This window comes from Mus caroli, unplaced genomic scaffold, assembly GCF_978045245.1.
Source record: "Mus caroli unplaced genomic scaffold, Mus_caroli_1 scaffold_8, whole genome shotgun sequence".
NCBI classification, from domain to species: domain Eukaryota; kingdom Metazoa; phylum Chordata; class Mammalia; order Rodentia; family Muridae; genus Mus; species Mus caroli.
The window spans coordinates 138,982,324-139,004,116 of record NW_028227263.1 but is presented as its reverse complement, the minus strand read 5'-3'; the positions used below and the strand labels follow the sequence as shown (position 1 = coordinate 139,004,116).

General features: G+C 43.0%; 1 protein-coding gene and 1 pseudogene across 5 annotated transcripts in view; one reads left to right on the top strand and one right to left on the bottom strand.

Moving 5' to 3' along the window:
* Window positions 1–21,793, top strand: part of LOC110297661 (ubiquitin carboxyl-terminal hydrolase 29) — a 319,430-nt gene that overhangs the window by 106,492 nt on the left and 191,145 nt on the right. The window lies entirely within an intron of this gene.
* Window positions 2,413–2,672, bottom strand: LOC147003719 (signal recognition particle RNA; annotated as a pseudogene).

Genomic DNA, 21,793 nt, shown 5'->3' with positions numbered 1-21,793 from the left:
ACTGCCTACTGCCATGTCTGACCTTTTGACAAGCAAAACCTTTAAAATGTGTTCTCATCAGACCACTAGCTCCTACCAATCTAAAAACTGAGAATGTCACCGGATACCATCTGGAACTTATAACAGAGGTTTCCCTGCTTTGCCATAACCTGCCTACCTGTGGTCCCCACTAAGGTATTTGGTAAATGGATTGATTTATGACTTCCTTTGTTCTGTAACTAATAAAATCACGTGAAACCACTTTCATGGTGAAGCTTGTCTTTCAGGGCCATGGTCATTCATATTTGGCACAAGAATAAACTATCTCTTATTCCCTTTGAAGATAGAGCAGGGTCTTTGTGTTGACAGGATAATAAGAGAGGGAGTGAATGGGAAGGGTTATTTTAGCTGGAAGGGGGTGGGTAAGAGAGCTGATAGGGGGCCATGAATATTGAGAAGAACAAAGATGAGGGGGACAAAGCCCAAGGGAAGAGCAGTCCAGATGGAACCAGGATGGGCAAGAACTGGGAGGTGGGAGTCAGTTAGATAGCAAGGGGGGGCCTGAGACACAGAGTGAACAGGAAGGAACTTAGAAAGTGGAGAACATTGGGCTCTCAGAGGTCTTGAAATTCATGGGGTCGTGTGTGTGTGTGTGTGTGTGTGTGTGTGTGTGAGGGGGGGGGGAGAGACAGAGACAGAGACAGAGACACAGAGCTAGAGAAAGACAGAGACTGAGAAAGACAGACAGAGACAGGCAGACAGAGAGAGAGAGAGAGAGAATGACACCCTGGGCATGTGAGCTCATGCCTCAGACATTATGTGAATGACAAAGAATGAATCCAGGGGTCAGGTGTCTTCAGTCACCTGCTGAAGCATCTGTTTCTGCAGATCACGCAGACTCCACACCACCTTGCCCAAGAGTTTCTTAGACAATTCTGATGTCTCAACCTCCTCTTCCGACACAGGAATGCTGAGATTCTAGATAAGCACTACCCCATCTGTTTGTTTACCCGAGTCCAGGGATTGAACTCAAGTCATCAGGTTTACAAGACAAAGTACTTTTTACCAACTGTGCTATCTCCTCTGCTCCTGGGTGTTATTAATTAACTACTGTAGACATTAACAGAAATTGTGTCACAGGGTGGGATTAACTGCATACCTTGTGTGCTGTTCCTTAATGACCTGAAGAAGCAAGCGTTGATAGACAGGCCTTGGGAGGGAGAGAGGCCAGCGAAGAACCATCAAGAGAATAGTCCCAAGAGAATAATCACCATCTCCCTGGACATGTCTCCTCCAACATCAAATCTAAGTATGCCCAAACCCTTACAGAGTACATAATGTAACCTATGCGTGTGCTTCTGCATAACCTTAACATGTGTGTGTGTGTGTGTGTTACATGCATATATGTACAGGAACCTTCAGAGGCCAGAAGGGCATATCAGATTCCCTAGACCTGACGTCACAGGTTTTTGTGAATTGCCACGTGCATTCTAGGAACTGAACTTTAGTCTTTTGCAAATGGCAGCAATGCCTCTTAACCACTATGCTAGCTCTCCAGCCCTACTTAAAAACAACAACAACAACAACACCAAACCCCCAAAAAATCAAAACAAAACGTGGAGGGTGACTATATATCAAGGACTCTCTGGGGAGTGTGGCCAGGAGATATTCAGGTAAAAGTGAAATGGTTGCAGAAGTTACTTTGTTCAGAAAAGGAAGACAGAGAGCCATTCTGGTAGATTTACTTTCTTTGAAATAGGATCTCGTGTAGCCCAGGCTAGCCTTGAACTTGTTGTATAGCAGGAACGGCCTTAAACTTCTGTCTTCTAATTTCCATCTCCTTGGTGCTAGGGTGACTGGCATGGGCCAGCATACTCAGTTTATTCCCATGATCTTGCTATGCTAGGCAAGCACTGTACCAGCCAGAAGATATCCCTCAGGGTGGGTTTGAGAGGTGTGGCTCGTGTTTAGGATTGTCAACCACCATAGTTGGGAAGGGGTTGAAACTGTCAACTATGTAGGACACCAGCATGTTGAATGTATCTGGCTGCTTATCAAAAGCTAGGACTAGTGCTGTCTACTCACTATAATCTTGAAGCAATCCCATGGCTTTCCTTGTCGAGGTGGATTTCTGAGACTTAGGGACGACGGGAATCTGACTATTAACCCAGTTAAGTAGATGGGTGAGGCCTAGGGAAATCACTTAGTGCTCATGACACAAAATGGGAGGACCAGACTAGCTACTGTTATTTTGGTGTGCATGAAGTTGCTTTCTGAATGTTACATTTATGCCCATAGACCAGGGCAGCTCTCACCCTTGGTCAGAGAAGCTTCTTTGGGCAGTGGGCAGCGGTCAATACTGAGAGTAAGCTCAGCTCTAAACAGGGTATCTATAGCAGATGCTTCTCCTCCAACAAGGCTAGGGGAATGTGGAAGAAGAGGAGGCAAACAATGTGAGCTTACAGGTGATGCCACTACTGATCAGCAAGGGACTTTGGACTTGCTCTGTTTCCGACCTAGGTGGGTTCACCCATTCTTAGGCAACCTGGTGTTCCCCTATTTTCAGGAGATCACCATATTCATGACAAACTTAGTGTGGGCACCTGCAGCCTAGAACTCCTGGACTCAAGCAATCATCCTGTCTCAGCCTCCCTAGTAGCTGGGACTACCAGCATGGGCCACCACCTCTAAGCTAGCAGAAAGAACTGTAAGAGCTGGAGGATGGAGCAGAGAGTTGTGAAATGCTGTCATCTGGACCTGACATGGCTATTACACTCATGAACTCATAGCCTCTGTGGTTACCTATACAGAACTTGTGTGAGATCGAGCCAGCCAACCCCCTGGCACAGATGGAAGAGATGCTCTCCAGGCCCCATTCTGTACTGAGAGCTATGGGCATATGGTAGCTGCTGGGGCTTTTGGAGAACATGATCACTGGTAGGTTTGCCATGCTCTTTGAGATGTTTCCATACCCGCACATTCACTCAAATAGTAGGTTATTAAAACAAAACAAATGTGAAGTTGGTACGGGTTTTTGTTGACAGGGATACAGAGAGATTTGAAGGAGGGAGATAGAAGTATATCTCATACTTCTTTATATAAATGTATATAATTCTCAAAAAAAAGATTTGAGTAGAGAAAGAAAGAAAGGAAAAAAGTAAAATGTGCACAGGGAAGTAGGGTTTATTATGTTCTAAACTTATCATGCTTTCCTCCATAACCTCTACACTACAGCTGGGTGGATCTTGAAATGCATCTAAACCAAGTGAGGGTAATTGCCTGTTCAAGTTTCACTCACTTCCCATGGTGCCTTCTGATTCTCCCTACTATAAGGCATCTCTCTCTCTCTCTCTCCCTCTGTTTCTCTGTCTCTTTGCCTATCTTTATCTCTGTCTCTCTCTCTGTGTCTCTCTCTGTTTCTCTGTCTCTATCTCTGTTTCTTTGCCTCTCTGTCTCTCCTTCCTTCCCTCCCTCCCTCCCTCCCTGCAGCCAATGGGCCCCTCCCCATTTATCCTTGTTTCTCCTCTGTAGACAAATTGTACTGCATCTACTCCAGGACCTTGGCAGTTCCCCAGGCCTCAGCGTGCAGTGTGAATGCTGAGTGAATAATTAGGGCACTGTGCCATTGGAGAACATGGCAAGCGCTAAGAAGTGTGTACATATTCAACACAACTTAAGAACTCCATCAGCTGTCCTTTCTCCAGCTGTGAGACCTGCATTTCATCTACAAGAGCAGTGTCTCCTCCACCCAACCCTGCCCGCATGCCAGGGAATTCCCCTTTCCTCCTCTCCTTCCTTCAGAGGCTTCAGTACTTACTACCTGACATGACGTTGGAGCGCATTTTACTGCTCTCTCTTCTCACACCACACTTGACGCTAACATTTCTGAGGAGAGATGTAGGATGTAGGGGGCTTTCTCACATGCCATGCCTACAGCTGAGCTCAGTTCTGACACTGCATCTGAAGGAGAAAGCATAAGATCCTACAGGCTAGTGACTTATCCCCCAAGATGTTGCCCAGATGCCAGTCACAATGATTTGGTGGTGAGAGGCCATGCATTTGATTCCCTGAAATCCCCTCTTTGAGTTTAGCTAATCTGTCACAAAACTTGGGGGACACAACTTACTGACTTATGAATGATAGGTGACATAGATGATCCTCTTCATTTTCTTCCTTTCCCTTCTCTCTCTCTCCTCCTCTTCCTCTTGCTTTTTCTTCCATGAAATATAAAAAGCTATCCCAGGCCCACTGACCCGCATAGTGTTTGCACCTCTGATCTCAAATATAATCCCAATTTCATGCATATCCTATACATGTGTATGTGTATTTAAAGGACTGAGAAAATGTATTGCTAAGCAAAAACAGTGATTACCTCTACACTAAAGACAGGATAAAGATCATTACACTTGCCAGGTAGTGGTGATGCACTCCTTTAATCCTAGCACTCGGGAGGCAGAGGCAGGAGGATCACTGAAAGTTTGAGGCCAGCCTGGTCTACAGAGATCCAAGGACAGCCAGGGCAACACAGAAAAACCCTGTCTCAACAAAACAAAACAAAACAAAACAAAAAAGCAAAACAAAGCAAAACAAAACAAAAAAACAAGAACAAACAAAAAATGACTAACCAATCCCTCCCCCACAAAAAATCTTGATAAGTCTTAACATTCTTTATCCCTTTCAACCTAGAAATTCCACACCCTTCCCCATACACCTAAAGCACAGATCCAGGTTAGTGTAGCATAGTGAATGTTAAAAACCCTGTCCTTGCATCCCAGAATAAGGCTTGTTTTTTTTTGTTTGTTTTTTGTTTTTTGTTTTTTACCCTTCACAGGAGACTCAATAGACACAATCTTCCCTTGATACCTACAGAGTCCAGGTCCAAGACACTGAGGGAAAGTCTTCACATACAACAATGTAGGGGCTTGGGGAGATGACTCAGTGGGTGAGAAAACCTGCTGTGTAAGCATGAGGACCTGAGTTTAAATCCAAGCACCCACAGAAAATGTTGGGTGTGGTCATGAGCACCTGTAAGCCCAGTGTCCTACAAAGGAGGGTTGAGAAAATGACAAGGGCTTGGTGGCTGCCAGACTAGCCCCAAGTTGAGTGAGAGACCTTGTCTCAAGGAAAGGATGCAAAGGGTGATAGAACCGGACATGCAATATCCCACTCTGGCATTTGTGTGAGTGCCTGCATCCACAGGCACGCACCCTACAAGTGAAAAGAATGTGTTTGAGATAGAGGACAGGGAGGGGACAATTGGGGTGGATATGATTGAAATGGTTGTATACTTATATAAAATTATTAGAGAATAAATAAAAGATACTCTGAAGGTAAAATAGGACAGATGGTCCATTATTTTCATGTACCCAGGATACTTTTCTTGTCTTCTAGAAGTAACTTCTGCATCACTTACCATAGATAATGTAGCATTAATGATGCATAATAATAAAGTACTTCATCTTGCTTGGGAGATAGTGACAAGGAGGAAAGCATACATGTTATGTACAGATTGTTTTTCAAATATTTCCAACCCAGTCTTGGTTAGTTTGTGAGAGAACTGACTGTATATTTAATGGTGGACTGACTGTATGTTTAAATGTTTCTTTTACAAATGAAGAAAGTCCTACCACTCAGTTCCCTGAAAGAGAAATTCCGAATACCTCCGGATGCCTCTTCTGCTCTCATTCTGACTGCCTAGCATCTAAAGCCTTAGTTCTTGGTCTCCTCCACTTCCTGTGTCCTTCTCTCTCCTGGATTCCAGAATCCTCCATCTTGGTACTCCTTATTTGTTGGTGTAGAAGAGAGACATGGGTTTCTCACAAAGACATTTGAAGAATGGCTGAACTGGCCTAGCTTGCATACCTTATTCTTTTCTAGTTTTCATGTGTGTGTGTAGTGTCCATGCGTCTGCATGTTTTCGTGTGTGTGTGTGTGTGTGTGTGTGTATGTGCGTGGCCACCCATGCATATGTGAGGGTGCAGCACATAGTGGCAGATGTCTGGAATCATCCTTCATCAATCTTCTATCTTATTCATTGAGGCAGGTTCTGTCAATCAAACCCAGAACTCCCCCATTGGCTAGTCTTGCTAGACCGGTCACTCTGTGTGTCATGCTTCCACCTTCAGAGGCTAGAAATTACAATTGGGCCACCTTGATCAGTCAGCATTTAAGTGGGTTCCAGGGCGTCTGAGCTCTGTTCCCCAAGCTTATGTAGCAAGATTTCAACTACTGAGTCATCTCCCTAGACCCTGCACCTTATTTACTGAGATGCCTCTCTCACTAGTCTAGAGCTAGCTTACCCTTTTTGTTAGACGAATGGCCAGCAAGCTCATGGGAGCTGCCTGCCTCTACCCTTAGCCCTGGAGTTACAGGCACTCACATTGACATGCCCGGCTTTTTCCAAGGATGCTGGGGATCTGAACTCAGATCCTCATGAGACTGTGGCCAGCAGTATACCCGCTCATCCATCTCCGTAGTTCATGTTTGAGTTTTATATCAGTATGTGAACTAGTATTCTTAGTATTTTCAAGGTCTAGAATTTCAACAAGGGAAGAATTCAAGATAGCAAGGAGAGTGTGGATGTCCTGAGCTAATGCTTGAAATTCATTTTGAAAGAGAGAGGTAAAGGAGAGATGGGAGGAGGGAAAGGAGGAAGGAAGAAAGAGAAACAAAGGAGAGATAGGACTGAGCAAAGAATAAAGGAGGGCATATCCCATATATTTCTGTGAGTACATTTACACATACACTTACCCCTCCAAACACACACATGCACACAGAGAGAGAGAGAGAGACAGAGACAGAGAGAGAGACAGAGACAGAGAGAGAGACAGAGAGAGAGACAGAGAGGCAGAGAGACAGAGACAAAGAGACAGAGAGAATAAATATGTAATAAAAATTTAAGTCACAAATATTAATCATATTTTCATTATTATATATAGATATACATCACTTATTTAAATTAGCCTTTTTTAATTTTAATACACATAGCATAGAATTTGGTGAATGAGTTCTGGGGTGCCCTCTAAGGTCACTCAGTTACAATTGGGTACATATCTAATGTCCATAGAAAATCAATGACAAGATTTATAGCCATAGGAAAATTGAAACTCCTTTAAAGCTGGGTCTAGAGACAGAATTGACAAAACAGGTGGGAGCTGTTGAGAGTTCAAGATAGACGGCTTCTGGCTGTCAGTATCTCCAGAGCACTGGCCAGGAGTCATGGTTTCTGAGAAATCCTTTCCCTGCCCCATTGAGGTGACAGCTTGGACTCCACTCTACTGTTCAACCCATTAACCAGAGAAAAATCCAGAACATGTCAGTTTCTCTGGCCCTTGGGACAGTCTTAGAGCTTTGTCCAAGGGACTGTGAGATCCCAGAAGAAACTTCCCTCCCACATTAACTGCCCTTTCACTGGAAGTCTGGGCCCTGTTCCCCTGGCAGGGTTTGGAGCGTGGAGCCCAGGGAACATGATTTTTCCATGGGGAGGAGCCCATGGGTAGCAGAGACTCTTTGTAAATGCTCTTGGTTGGACTCAGGAACAGGTCACAAGAAGCCATAGTATGACTTAACTGTAGGATTAACACAGAGAGCTGGTGAGATGCTGTGATGGATAAAGGAGCTTTCTGTCAAGCCTGTAAAAGCCTCCAAAAAAAAAAAATCTCATAAGAAGAAGAGGAAGTGGAGGAAAAGGAGGAAGGGGAGGAAGAAGAGGAGGAAGAGGAAGATGAGGAGGAAGAGGAAGATGAGAAGAACAGGAAGAGGGGGAGGAGGAAAAGGAAGGAGGGAGGAAGAGAAGGGGGAGGAGGAGGGGGAGGAGGAGGGGGAGAAGAGGGGGAGGGGGAGAGGAGGGAGAGGAGGAGGAGGAGGAGAAAACTCATCAAAGTGAGATGACTACAGAAGTACAAGCACACCTGTATTTACAGCAGCACTGTTCACAACAGCAGGGAATGGAATCACCCTAGGTGCCTATCAGTAGAGGAATAAAGAAAATACAGTATATACACATGGAGTTTTACTCAGTTATAGAAGGAATATAATTATGTCATTTGCAGCAAAGTGAATGGAACCAGAAGCTATCGCCATAAATGAAATAAGCCAAACTCAGAAATACTGTATGGTTTGTTTGTTTGTTTGTTTCTCTTCTGTGGAAGCTAAGAGGAGAATAAGAGGTGGAAAAGAATATCAGAGATATAGAAAAGGATTGAAAGACATGGCATGTGGTGTGACAAAAACAAACAAAACCTACAAAACATTAGGCTGTGGGTCTTACATTAAAATCTTTGATGATTTGTGGAACCGGGTTTTGTGCAGAGTGAGAGACAAATCAAACTGTATTCATGTATGGTAGTTACCCAATTTCCCCAGCAACATTTGTAGAGGATGCTGTCTTTTCTCCAAAGTATTTTTTGGGACATATTTGTCCAAAAAAAGTCATGTGGCTATTTCTGTGTGGATTTATTCCTCAGTCTTCTATTTCTATTCTATTCATCTACATGTCTGTTTGGGGCCAGTACCATGTTTTGGTTGCTACAGTTTGTACAAAAGTGTCTTTCTTTGTTTCTCTTTTCTTTTTTCTTTTCTTTCCTTTTTTTTCAGGATTAACTTGATTCTTTTTTTTTAATTAGGTATTTTCTTCATTTACATTTCAAATGCTATCCCAAAAGTCCACCATAGACTCCCCCACCCACTCCCCTACCCACCCACTCCCACTTCTTGGCCCTGGTGTTCCCCTGTACTGGGGCATATAAAGTTTGCAAGACCAAGGGGCCTCTCTTCCCAATGGCCAACTAAGCCATCTTCTGATATATGAGCAGCTAGAGACATGAGCTCCGGGAGGTACTGGTTAGTTCATATTGTTGTTCCACCTATAGGGTTGCAGACCCCTTTAGCTCCTTGGTACTTTCTCTAGCTCTTCCATTAGGGGCCCTGTGTTCCATCCAATAGCTAACTGTGAGCATCCACTTCTGTGTTTGCCAGGCACCAGCACAGCCTCAAAAGAGACAGCGATGTCAGGGTTCTTTCAGTAAAATCTTGCTGGTGTATGCAATGAGGTCAGCGTTTGGAGGCTGATTATGGGATGGATCCCTGGGTGTGGCAGTCTCTAGATAGTCCATCCTTTCGTCTCAGCTCTAAACTTTGTCTCTGTAACTCCCTCCATGGGTGTTTCATTCCCAATTCTAAGAAGGAGCAAAGGGTCCACACTTTGGTCTTCGTTCTTCTTGAGTTTCATGTGTTTTGCAAATTGTATCTTGTATCTTGGGTATTCTAAGTTTCTGGGCTAATATCCACTTATCAGTGAGTACATATCATGTGAGTTCTTTTGTGATTGGGTTACCTCACTCAGGATGATACCCTCCACGTCCATCCATTTGGCTAGGAATTTCATAAATTCATTCTTTTTAATAGCTGAGTAGTACTCCATTGTGTAAATGTACCACATTTTCTGTATCCATTCCTCTGTTGAGGACATCTGGGTTCTTTCCAGCTTCTGGCTATTATAAATAAGACTTCTATGAACATAATGGAGCATGTGTCCTTCTTACCAGTTGGAACATCTTCTGGATATATGCCCAGGAGAGGTATTGTGGGATCCTCTGGTAGTACTAAGTCCAATTTTCTGAGGAACTGCCAAACTGATTTCCAGAGTGGTTGTACAAGCTTGCAATCCCACCAACAATGGAGGAGTGTTCCTCTTTCTCCACATCCTCGCCAGCATCTGCTGTCACCTGAATTTTTGATCTTAGACATTCTGACTGGTGTGAGGTGGAATCTCAGGGTTGTTTTGATTTGCATTTCCCTGATGATTAAAGATGTTGAACATTTTTTCAGGTGCTTCTCTGCCATTCGGTATTCCTCAGGTGAGAATTCTTTGTTTAGCTCTGAGCCCCATTTTTAATGGGGTTATGTGATTTTCTGGAGTCCACCTTCTTGAGTTCTTTATATATATTGGATATTAGTCCCCTAACTTATTTAGCATTGGTAAAGATCCTTTCCCAATCTGTTGGTGGCCTTTTTGTCTTATTGACGGTGTCTTTTGCCTTACAGAAGCTTTGCAATTTTATGAAGTCCCATTTGTCAATTCTTGATCTTACAGCACAAATAATTGTTGTTCTATTCAGGAATTTTTCCCCTGTGCCCATATCTTCAATGATTTTCCCCACTTTCTCCTCTATAAGTTTCACTGTCTCTGGTTTCATGTGGATTTCCTTGATCCACTTAGATTTGACCTTAGTACAAGGAGATAGGAATAGATCAATTCGCATTCTTCTATATGATAACCGCCAGTTGTGCCAGCACCATTTGTTGAAAATGCTGTCTTTTTTCCACTGGGTGGTTTTAGCTCCCTTGTCAAAGATCAAGTAACCATAGGTGTGTGGGTTCATTTCTGGGTCTTCAATTCTATTCCATTGGTCTACTCGTCTGTCGCTATACCAGTACCATGCAGTTTTTATCACAATTGCTCTGTAGTACAGCTTTAGGTCGGGCATGGTGATTCCACCAGAGGTTCTTTTATCTTTGAGAAGAGTTTTTGCTATCCTAGGTTTTTTGTTATTCCAGATGAATTTGCAAATTGCCCTTTCTAATTCATTGAAGAATTGAGTTGGAATTTTGATGGGAATTGCATTGAATCTGTAGATTGCTTTTGGCAAGATAGCCATTTTTACTATATTGATCCTGCCAATTCATGAGCATGGGAGATCTTTCCATTTTCTGAGATCTTCTTTGATTTCTTTCTTCAGAGACTTGAAATTCTTATCATTCAGATCTTTCACTTCCTTAGTTAGAGTCACACCAAGGTATTTTATATTATTTGTGACTATTGTGAAGGGTGTTGTTTCCCTAATTTCTTTCTCAGCCTGTTTATCCTTTGTGTAGAGAAAGGTCATTGACTTGTTTGAGTTAATTTTATATCCAGCTACTTCATTGAAGCTGTTTATCAGGGTTAGGAGTTCTCTGGTGGAATTTTTAGGGTCACTTATATATACTATCATAACATCTGCACATAGTGATATTTTGATTTCTTCCTTTCCAATCTGTATCCCCTTGATCTCTTCTCTTCTCTTCTCTTCTCTTCTCTTCTCTTCTCTTCTCTTCTCTTCTCTTCTCTTCTCTTCTCTTCTCTTCTTTTTTCTTTCCTTTCCTTTCCTCTTCTTCTTTTCTTTTCTTTTCTTTCTTTGTTGTTGTTGTTGTGGTGGTGGTGTGGTTTTGTTTGTTGGTTTGTTTTGAGTCAGGATCTCACTATGTAGGCTTGATTGGTCTTGAACCCACAAAAATCCACCTGCTTCTGTCTCTGTCTCTGTCTCTGTCTCTGTCTCTGTCTCTGTCTCTGCCTCTGCCTCTGCCTCTGCCTCTGCCTCTGCCTCTGCCTCTGCCTCTGCCTCTTCCTCTGCCTCTCTGCCTTTGCCTCTCTGCCTCTGCCTCTCTGCCTCTCTGCCTCTGCCTCTCTGCCTCTCTGCCTCTCTCTGCCTTTCTCTCTGCCTCTCTGCCTCTCTGCCTCTCATCTACGTCTGCCTCATGACCATGATCACTGGGAAGCAAAAGGATTTGTTTCTGCTTATTTGTCTTGAGCACTGTCTATCATCAAGGGAAGTTGGGTCAAGAACTCAAGGCAGGAATCTAGAGACAAAAACTGAAGAAGAGGCCCTGGAGGGATGCTGGTTCCTGGCTTGCTCCCTGGTTTGCTCAGTTTGTTTTCTTAAACAACTTGGGACCATGCACCCAGGATTGGCACTGCCTCCCATGAGCTGGACCCTCCTGTATCAGCCATCAATCAAGAAAATCAAGTTTGACCCCTGCCAATCAGGTGGAGCCATTTTCTCAAATGACTCTTTATCTCTACTTGATGTAAAATTAGCCATCACTATGTGTGACACCATACCTGCCTAGAAAATATCTTTATGAAACCTGTCACTATATATATAATGACTATATATTAATAAAAAGTTTATGTCAGAAAAGCAATAGAGGGAGCAAATATAATCAAAGACATGATATGTGTGGATATCATAATGGAACCATTTACTTTGTATAATTAATACATATTAGTATATTTTATCTTTGGATACATGTACATGTGTCTGTGTGTTCCTGTGTATGAAACAGAAGGATCACTGTGCTTGCTGGCTGCCATTCTGGCTCCAGGTTCAGGGAAATGCTATCTCTCAAAGGAATCAGGCAGGCAACAGGGCAAGACTTCTGGCCTCCATATGTGCGTGACCTCCAACACACACACACACACACACACACACACACACACACACGGATACTGGTGTACTGACTATCTCAGGCTGAAATCCCTTGAGGATATGTGTGTAAATTTTTTGAACATGAATTTAGGGGGTGGAATTAAATACCATATAGAGCCATTTGACATTCTCCTACACACAGCAACAGTTGATTCTTTAGGCAGGGCCATCCTTCACACACCAAGGCTAACACAGAGCCTTGATGACCACAGACTGGTGACTGGGCTGCCCTGAACCTGTGTAAACACCCTGAAGTAGCCCTTATCTCCCCCGCAATCCCCTGAGCCTGACAGCCCCATATATCTCCTAGTGACAGCCTGGAGTTTACTCCCCCAGTCAGAGACCCATCTGTCTTGTCATTCCTTCTCAAACATATTGCTCTTTGTCTAAAATGTGTAGAGGCGCCATGCTTTGGACTTCACTCTCTGGTGAAAACCACCATGAATGTGTATGATGCTTGTGGGGTGTGGTCCTGTTAATTTGGCTTGTGTTAACTGGGGTCCCTAGACTCAGACAGGCCACCCACACAATGACTAAGGGTAGGATGTGTTGGCGATTATTTATTTCTTGCCGTCTGTGTATTTTACCAATATTTCTTCCTTCCTTCCTCTATCACCCCTCCTTCTTTCCTTCCTGAAAGGATCTCAGGTAGCCCAGGCTACCTCAAACTCACTATATAGACGAAGATGACCTTGAATTCTTGAATCTTCCTGTTTCTATGTCCTAAGTTCTAGGATTGCAAGCTTTTGCCACCACACCCATTTTATGCAGTGCTAGGAACTGAACTTAGCAATTCATTTATGCTAGGATACATTCACCCAATTGATCAACCCCCATAACCTTTAGAATTATTTTTATTTATTATTTGAGAATTCCATACACACAATTTATTTTGGTCAAATCCATCCCCAACCTCCTGTTATACTTAGCATTACTATTGCTGTAATGAAACGCCATGACCAAAACAACTTGAGAAGGAAAGCATTTATTTGGCTTATATATATTCCAAACCACAGATTGTCCATTGAAGGAAGCCAAGGCAAGAGCTCAAACAGGGCAGGAACATGGAGGCAGGAGCTGATGTGGAGGCCATGGAGTGGTGCTGCTTACTGGCTTGCTCAGCCTGCTTTCCTTCAGAACCGAGGACCACCAGCCCATGGCTGTCCTACCCACAACTCGTTGGGCCTCCCCCATCAATCACTAATTTAAAACAAACAAAACCAAACAAATATAAAAACAAAAAACAAAACACCCTATCCTATCGATTTGCCTGCCTACAGCCCAATCTTACATAGGCATTTTCTCAATTGAGGTTCTTTCCTCTCAAATGACTTTAGCTTCTGTCAACTGACATAAAATTAACCAGAACATCTCCCTGCTTCAGTTCCCCCCTACATCCCACATCCTCGAGTTTATATTCTTTTTTTTTTTAAAGATAAGCCTCTGAGTCCAATTAGTGTGGCCGATATATGGGTGGGAGGCATGCCCTGGAGCACAGTCAACCTTCCATGGACCAACCCCTAAAAAAAAGCCTTACTCTTCCTTTCCTACCAGCCGTCAACTCTCAGTGGCTGCTCCTCAGCAAGCAAGTAGGATTCTTAAGCACCTCTCGACGCACACTGGAGTAGTCAGTCACACCTAAAAAACACAAAAAAGTCTACACACATAGAGAAAGACATAACTTTTAAAATACTTGAAAAGAAGGGTGGTAATCAAAGGACTGAGCTTCCAAGACTAACAGATGAATGATGTTTGGAGTCAATAACAAAAGGTTTAACAACTAAATGGAAAAATCAGCATCAGGTAGTGTTCACAGAGACGGTGAGTGAGTGAGGCCTCATCTTATCTGTAACTCAGAACAGGACACAAAACCTGATTATACATACTACATTGTCTGCCTTAGCAGATGGGCAAAGATGAACTATCAATAGCACATAGCTGGAAGACAGGCAGGGGTGGTGCACGCCTTTAATCCCGGCAAAGGCAGGCAGATCTCTGGGTTCGAGGCCAGCCTGGTCTACAGAGTGAGTTCCAGGACAGCCAGGTCTATACACAGAGACCACTTGAGCGTGCTTTAACCTGTGGATTTAGGGGACACACGTATCTAACCTGTAGTGTTCTTTATTAAGCCGTTCAGTGAATTTTCACATATGTACAAGTAGCTGGAATTATTTCCTTTATTCGTTGGTGTCAGGTTTTGGGTTTCACTCATTAAAATTCACAAAGCGGGGAGGAGTGGGTTAATGCAGTACGTCAGAATCAAAACTGCAGTGCCCCTGATGTCTGCTCTGCAAGCCAGAAACCTCCGTGATGTGGATGGAAGCTGGGACCAGAGGCTGCAAATTCTTCTTCATCATCATCATCATCACTATTACTACAATTCTGATTTTATTGCTTCCGTGTTGGAGCTTTTTCAAAGCAAGGCAAATTCACCTGTAGCCTCATCCGTATATTCAAGCCCCGAAGCCTCTAGCTTCTCCAATCCCTCTCCTTCCTGGCCTCTGGGGTTTCCATGGCAGCACTGAAGGGGCCAGCTGTGGTTTCCTTGGCAACGTCTGAGCTGCCTTCTTCCTGGTTGTGAGAGGTTTGCAGGGGGGCCCAGGCAGAGTCAGACAAGATAAACAACAAAAGGTCAGGTTTGTTTCTTTCCTGCAATTAAGTTGCATATTTGGAAGTTGGTAGAACATCATAAATCATAGTGTGAGTTCTATCTCACACACACACACACACACACACAAATGATCAGTGTTTGCATGCTAGTTATTGATTTATTATGCAGCCTATGCATATAATGAGTTATCACACTGTATCCCATAAATATGTTCATAATGAAAAAATAATTTCATTAAAAAAATGTTGCTTTATGCAGTGCGTGCTGGTACACTCCTATAGTCCCCGAACTAAGAAGACAGGGGCAGGGGGATGGAAAGTTGGAGAGTCTTGCTACAGAGTGAATTTAAGGCTAGTCAAAGATATATAATGAGACCCTTAATCATGAGACAGAGAGGGAAAGGGAAAGGGAAGGGCGAGAGAGGGAGGGAAGGAGGGAGGCAGGATGCTGTTTCGCCTCTTCATTATTAAACATTTCAAATCGTCTACAAACAACGATCATGATCAGGCATGATCCACAATAATCTTTTGTTTATTAGTCTACCCATACACTATTAGCTTTACCTCAATCATAACGGCAGGCTGTCTCCTGGGACATAGCATCCTGGTGGTGGTAATGCTAATCTATCTTCTCATGACTGAGGCAGAATCACATCGAATCTGTTCAAAAAAGGATGGGGGACCAGAACAGCCAAAGGAGCATTAGGCGTTCTCAGGAAGAGACGATGGTGGAGGTAGCGGTGCTTAAACGTAAAGGTTCTAGAAACTGGATGCAGTGTCAAACCACGTGGATCCCAACAGTCGGGGGTTCTGAGTCAGCATGGGCGACCCAGGGAAATACTTTAACAGTGAACAAATGAAAACCTGTGTGTAGAGCAGACAGATAGCTCAGTGGGTACAGGCACTTACTGCTAAGCCTAGCGACCTGAGTTCGGTCTCCAGGACCCACAGGGTAGACGAAGGGAACTTGACTCCTTCAAACTGTGCTCCCATCTCTACAGGCACACCATAGCACAGACACACGAACACGAGAAACAAATAAATGGATTGTAATCTAAAAAATAAAAGAAGCTGGGCGGTGGTGGCCATACCTTTCATCCCAGCACTTGGAAGGCAGAGGCCAGCCTGGTCCACAGAGTGAGTTCTAAGACAACCAAAGCTACATAGAGAAATCCTGTCTAGAAAAACATACAAAACAAAACAAAACCAGCCGTGTATATAGTTTGTATGTGTCAATTTATGGCTTAAGTTTTGAAATTGTGACTACCTGACTACCATCCATCTTGAGTGAAGATGAATACCAGACTTCCTATAAGACACCAGAAATTGTCAAAGGGCAGACTCAGACTTGGCCATTAGTTTCTAACAGCTTAGAGGACACTGGGAGAGAAAGAAACTCATCAGATGGTCACACAAAAACAAAAAGAGAAAAAAATTATTAATTTTTTTCTGGGATATGCAGCCATTAGTCCAGGGGCTGGTCTCAAACACATCAGAAAATGTTGATTAAGGTAATAAATCAAAGAGATAGAAACAATGGGTGTGTCTGGGGTGGTAGAGCTATTAGCTTAGATGAAAATCTTTGTATTTTATTTATTTATTATTTACTCATGTATTTATGTGTGAGTGTGTGTGTGTGTGTGTGTTTTATAGGGGATTAAACCCCTCAGGACCTCTTATATAATCAACTCTACCACTAAGTCTACCTCCAGCCCTTTTTATGTTCTTTGCTTTGAGACAGTGTTTCACCAAGTTTCCCAAGCTGGTCATGAACTCACTCCGAATCTCTGACAAGTCTTAAACTCACCATCCTTCTCCCTTAACTTGTCCAGAACCTAAGATTATACACCTAAGCCACTAGGTATAAATATTTCATTTATTATTTTATCTTAGCGTATGTGTTTCTTTGTGGGGTGTGTGTGTGTGTGTATGTCTGACCTTATGCATGCAGTCACATGTGCTCACGTGTGCACATGTACATGTGGAGGCCAGTGGTTAATATGTGGTATTTTCCTCACTCACTTTCCACCTTATTCTTCTTAAAGATTGACTTTTATCCTTTTAATTTTGTGCAATCTGGGTAAGTGTCTCTCTAAGAGCAGATGCCCAGGGATCCTCAACGAAGGAAGCAGATCCCTGGAGTTACAAGTAGTGATGAGCCTTCTGATAGGGCTTCTGATATGGCCAATCCCCCAGGTCCTCTCCAAGAGCAGTATGCGTGTCTGTCTTCTTAACTGCTGAGCCATCTTATCTTTCCAGCCTGCCAGTTTATGTTTTTAAAAGCAGTCTCTCTCAGAACCTGGAGATAACTGATCCAGCCTGCAGTTTATGTTTTTAAAACAAAGTCTTTCCCAGAATCTGGAGATAACTGATCCAGCTAGTCTGGCTGATCAGAGAGCTTCAGGAATTTGCCTGTCTCTGCACATCAGAGCTGGATTTACAGACATAGGACACTCTGTCTCCCTTTCATGTTGATGCAGGGGTGCAAACTCGGGTCTTCAGGCTTGTCAAACACTTTGAAAAAGAAAGATCTCTCCAGCCCAACTGTAGAACCAAGTTTCATATTTGGGATGAGCCAGTGGTTGCTAAGGTGCCACCACCGCATTGACACCATGATAATGACCTAAAATATAGATAATATTCACTATGCTCACTCTACACCAGGAACTGCATAAGTGCTTTCTAAATGTCCAGAGTGACTCTGAGTGGCGGGTGTAATGAAGGCACCGAGAGGGAGAGGAGGGGAAGGGAGAAAGAGAGAGAGATAGGATGATCCACTTCCTATGCGCCCCCTGGATGGAATGTTATAGCACGGTGGCTTAGTTCTTAACATTAACTTCCACATGTGGAAAAAAAAATATCTATGTCCCCAGTTGATTAAATGAACAAAGGAACCATGGCCACACATAAGTGCAGTAAGCAACAGAGCAGTCATTGGGCAGTTTGAATGTAATACAAGAAAAAGAAAAACTTTTAAGTCCTATAATCAACAAAAATATTAACCTTTAAAATTAAGACAAGATCTGGCAGCACTCTACTGAGCTATCTTAGGGTCTGAAGCCAAAATATTCATAGAGCTCAGTACAGGTATGTTACTTCATTTTACCTTCTTACAATGCTGGGGATGGAGCCAGGAGCCTGTCAGGCAAACGCTCTACCATAGAGCCAGGCCTCTAGCCCCTCAATGGGGGAAATTATAGTCAAAGCTGTACTGCTCAGCCACATCTCTAGCCCTGACAGCTTTTTTGTTTTGTTTTGTTTTGTTTTGTTTTGTTTTTTTGAGACAGGGTTTCTCTGTGTAGCCCTGGCTGTCCTGGAACTCACTCTGTAGACCAGGCTGTCCTTGAACTCAGAAACCCTCCTGCCTCTGCCTCCCAAGTGCTTGAACTAAAGGCATATATGCCACCACTGCCTGGCTGACATTTTCTTTTCTTTTCTTTTCTTTTCTTTTCTTTTCTTTTCTTTTCTTTTCTTTTCTTTTTTTTTAACAGTTACTCTTTCCCCAGATATAAAATTTAAAACTCTTGCTCACGAGTTTGTTTCCATCAAAGCAAAATAAATAAATAAATAAATAAATAAATAAATAAATGCATATGATAATGTTGAGAGTATACACACAAACACACACACACACATATATATATTCTTTTTTCAAGTTTTAAGGCTATTTTTTTTAACTGTTCGAATGTTCTGTGGGAAAATTAGCAATTACAAACCATACAAAGAGATGCCTAAAGGAGTTTCCATTTTCCCTTTGCCTCAGACTTTGACGTGGTTTAGAATGCACTGGACTTTATTTACATTCTTGGCTCTGTGTCCCTCTATCATGATGAGATTTTTTTTTAATGAAATATTGCATCAAATATTTTATTTTTTTCTAAAAATGAACTGTGATCAACACATTGTATAATACAACTCTGAACTTTGTCTGGTCTGAAACGGTGTACCCTTTGACCAATGGCGCTGAAACCTCCACTCAGGTGTGCGCAATTTATCTTGATGGCTGACATTTTGGTGCCCTCTCATGTTTGCCTCACCCTGACCCCAGCTCTGTTTTTGAAGATATGATCTATAAGCCATAGTGGGATGGTTGAAAACAAACAGCTGAAGGGTGCGGGGGTGGGGAAACCGAGGGGGAAAAAATCCAATTACAGAAAAGGTTAATTGTCAAGCTCTTGGGGGACAAAAAAGTTTTTCAGAGACATCAGGTAAGCCATCATGGCTATATGGCAGAGGTCAGGCGATAAGGTCTTGGCAATTAGAGAAACAGATAGAGACAGGTGGTCATTAATCTTGGGGACCGATGGTCAGTCATGTCCTTTCATACTTTGTGTGGCAGTCACTGACAGAGGTCAAGTTGGGGCGGGAGGTGGTTGCAAGGGAAGCTACGTGATCTGCTTCATTACAGGTCTGCAGCTCACTCTGTGAGTGACAGAACATTGATGGGATCTGAGTGACCCTAGTCACCAGGATGTCACAGGCACTCAGGGAAAGGATCGAAGGGAGGGATTGACAAGAGACCAGAATGCTGATACCACCAAACACCAACTGGCAAACCAATCAGTTTATTGGAATTACTTATAGGAGCAAGGCTGAGTCAACAGCGGCTGCATCACTGAAGCTACTAAAGCTAGAATCATGGAGTTTTGTTGCATGGCTTGCAGGCTGCTTAGCAGGTTGAAAAGTCTTTTCCAGGCAGCTTAGCTGCCTTGAGCATCGTCTTAACAGTACTTCTTTTAAAAATAATCCCAGCACTCGGGAGGCAGAGGCAGGCGGATTTCTGAGTTCGAGGTCAGCCTGGTCTAACAAAGTGAGTGCCAGGACAGCCAGGGCTACACAGAGAAACCCTGTCTCGAAAAACCAAAAAAAAAAAAAAAAAAAAAAAAAAGAGAGAGAGAGTCAATGTTCTTAAGTGTTGAGGCATCTCTACAGTGCTCTCAGCAGTTCTTAGTCCTTATATAACCTCAAGGAGAGCTTATGTAAGTATATGACCTCATGAGTCTTATAAGTTTTAGGGACTCACTGACATTTGTGGGTTGTTTCCTTCCCAAGTCTTAACATGCCTCCTTTAGAATTTCATGAGTCTTAAGTTTCTGGGGAAATTTCTGCAGTTCCAACAATGGAAAAGATGAGTGTAGTTTTAGTCTGGACCTCTGAATTCAGTGGACTACACAGAATAATGGTTCAGTCAGTGGTAGGCCTCCTGTCCCATGGTATGCACCCCAAAGCCCAGGTTTATATAGACTATCCCACCAGGCTTGAGTAAGTTCACTCTAATGTGGTGCATCTGTCAAGCTTCCTCCAGGAAGGCTCTCCTAGTAAGCCAAGGCCAAGCTTTATTCATCTTCCCCTCTAAATAAAGACTGGGTGAAAACTGATTTCCTTAAAAGAATCAACCAGGGAGGGCAACATTCTGCAGACTCTCATTTCTAGAACATGTTAATTTGACGAGCTTTGTAGATAAAGTTGGAGATAACTCTTTGTTTATATATGTACATATCTGTGTGTGTGCATGACTGTGTGGCGTATGTGCATATATACAATACCCAAGGGACCTAGAAGTATCAGATCCTTTGGAGCTAGAGTTACAGATGGTTTTGAGTTGCCTAATATGGATGCTACGAACCTGACTTAGGTCCTCTGTAAGGATAGCTAGTGTTCTTAACCACTGAGCCATCTCTTCAGTCCCAAACCACTTTCCAAATAAATAAGCTGCATGGTGAGTGCCAGACCAGCCTGGGCTGCCAAAAGGTTCTGTTATTTATTAGTAGAGCTAATTGTAATTAGCAACGTTACACAGTAGTTAAGACAACACAAGACAAAATACCCTGAGCCACCCAGGTGGTGAAGCTCCTGTAACAAAAGGATAGGCTAACAAAGGAAGAAAATATTCATGTTTCTGATCTAAAAATTCCATGTTACAAGAGCTTTTAAATGGAAGTAGAGACCCAAAGACACAGGAAAACTTAAGGTAGATAGCTGCAGGGACACATGATAGGATTTTTTAAAATTATATTTTTATTTATTTTGTATGTTTGTGTGTTGGAGTGTGTATGACATGGCATATGGAGGACACAGGACAACTTTTGGGACTCTGTTCCACCAAATGGGTCCCAGAGATCAAACTCAGGTCGTTGGCCTTGGCGGCAAGCAACTACCTGCTGAGCCATCTCACTGGCCCTAGCTATCTTGTTTTGTCTTTATTTTTTAATGATCTGGCAAGCATTGTGGTATATATTCATAATCTTATGGCTCAGGAGGCCTCAAAATAAAGAGGCACACAAACAAACCAACAGAAGTGTGATGTAGTAGTCACAAACTAGAGATCTGTAGCAAGGCCTGCTTGTTCAATGATCTCTGTGGCTAGCTTCAGAGATGCGTGTGGGTCTCATGGTTTGCTTCATGGGAGAAGGATTAAGAGAAAAAACGAGAAAGGCCTCCAACTTGAAGTTTTCTAAATGTTTCAAAATACAGTTTATAGCATATGAAGGTGTCGCATCTCAGATTGTATGTGGGCTTAATGATATTCCTTGCTAGTTGCTCTGTGTGTGTGTGTGTGTGTCTTTCACTGTCTCTCCCTGTATATGTGTCTGTCTCTCTGTCTACCTGCCTGTTTCTGTCTTTCTCTCTGTCTCTCTGTGTGTCTCTGTCTCTCTGTGGATCTCTCTGTCTCTCTCCATGTGTATCTTTCTGTCTCTGCCTCTCTGTCTCTATGTATGGGTGTGTCTGTCTGTCTCTCTTTCTCTGTCTGCCTCTGTCTCTCTATCTCTCTCCATCTGCCTGTGTTTGTCTGTCTCTCTGTCTCTGTGTCTCTGTCTCTTTCTGTTTCTCCCTTTCTCTTTCTGCCTCTCTCTGTCTCTCTTTGTTTCTCTGTGTGTCTGTCTGTCTCTGTCTTTGTGTATCTTTCTGTCTGTCTCTCTCTGTGTCTGCCCCTGTCACTATCTCTGTCTTTCTCTCTG